This window comes from Echinococcus granulosus (genome assembly GCF_000524195.1).
Source record: "Echinococcus granulosus chromosome Unknown EG_S00259, whole genome shotgun sequence".
Classification (NCBI taxonomy): Eukaryota; Metazoa; Platyhelminthes; class Cestoda; order Cyclophyllidea; family Taeniidae; genus Echinococcus; species Echinococcus granulosus.
Window position 1 is genome coordinate 10529 of NW_020170639.1, and position 2048 is coordinate 12576.

Consider the following 2048-nt stretch of genomic DNA (forward strand, 5'->3'; position numbering starts at 1 on the left):
TCACAGCGTAACGCAGACAACCCAATCGAGAGTGCGGCACTCTATCCAGAGTTTCCCAGAGCACCTCGTGTCTATCTCCACCAACATTCAAGATCACGCGTGCCGATTTGGCTCGACTTCCGATTATAGCCTCACGAGTAGGCAGCGGTCCACCAAACATCTGTGTAGTCAGATTTTCAAACGGACGCGGCATCAGCATGTTGAGGGTAAAGTTGGTTGAGGTGTTACAACGTTTGTGAATTCTTGCGAACCTTTGAGTGGCATTCATCTTGTCAACCAGACGTCGAAGAAGCATACGCGAATGCTTCCATGCACTGCGGACCTTGACACGCTGGCTACACCGACTAGGAGTCTTGAATCTGCAAGCTGTGGGACTTTTCGAACGTGCGCACTCCTGGGCTTTGAGAATGAACGGAGCCACTGGAACAGGACTGGTGGTAGTTGACCAAGATGACGGTTGCATGATGGGAAGCTCGCTAGGGCCTTCTCGGAGAGGACATTTCGCATTATGTTGCTACCAGTGACTCACGCTCCAAGCTGATTCGTCGGAGGTCGGCGATTGGACAATATGTTAAAGTTTTCCTGTTTATTTAGAAGACCAATCAAGTCCGACCAATGGCCTAATTTATTTTAAGCCCCTTGCGTTCGTAAAGGGCGCAAGTGAAGCCTGGATGCAGACTAAAATCACAAGCTTATTACACATTAACAGTAAAAGTAATAGAGATTTATTAGAGTCAGCTTAAAAGACGTGTATTGGCATGCTATGTAGTAGCATGATCATTCGAACTTCATTTTTGCCAAATGTTTTTAACCATCTCCTCTTTAAAATTCAAGTTTATTAAATATCGTAATTTTCAAGACTAAGAGTTTTATAAGCAATTGTAGTTACTGTAGCATATAGTCAAAATTAACACAATTTACCTGTTGCTGATGAATAACCCATCAAACTTGAAACTTGTCATCAAAATATCGTGTAATTTAGGGTCAAGTATTCTATTTCTATCGCCTATGTCCTCTCTTAAAACTCCATCAATATTTTTTACCAGCGCATTATTGAGTAAACAGCATTTAACGTCGGTTCATTACCTAAATATGGTTTGGTACAAAACCTCGCTCCTAAAAACTGCACATTTACCAGCAGTCCATACACCACCTTCCATAAATATGGCTTATTCTTCAGCATTAATATCACGTTTCAAAGCATTTGATATGGCTTAGCTGAAATAGAGGAATAAACATAGGATAGCTTAAAATTGTAGACCGCGAGATTATGTTTAGAAATGACATTATAAATATCAATTATGGACAATTAATTTGGCATAATTTGAAGAGAGAGCTTGAATTTGTTCAAACCATGAAGTCACATGGCAACGAAAACCATACTATTTGCCTTTTTGAATTAATAAATGTGCTTTGGTATTCTAAAATAATACCCTGTTGCTGGTAACAGAGTGTTAGAAAAGGCGCATATAAGATTGGTATTTTCATCCTAGAATAACTATAGTTCCCCCAGATTTTCCCTGAGGTCGTAATAAGCCAAAGTACTATGGAAGAACACATATCACTAACGAACAGAAAGATGTTAGCGCGGCTTGAAGGCTATGCCGCAGAGACGAAACACAACCTCCACAGATCGAAGGGATCACATGCTTAAAAATGCTGGTAGATACAATACAAAATCACTACATAGCAAATGACTTCTGTATACATTTATCCCCACTGAAATCATACAGTATTTCATGCAGCAACAGGACGTCGATCGCTTTCTACATTATCGCTACCGTGTTTTTAAATGTCATCTGATTTGCACAATGTTACGTTGCGGTCGTTGTATGCAGCTATTTCAAAAGCAAGTATGTCGGTATTTTTCGCTAAAGTATCTGCCATTTATGCAGCTGTAATGAAGCAATATTATGACTAAACAATACTGAACAGTACATAATAAATACGCTTTTTAATAACTTTGTCTTGATAAGATTAAACAAATCGCTGCCATGTCCAGGTAATATTTTCTAACAGACCCTATCACTGAACTATTTGTATCAATT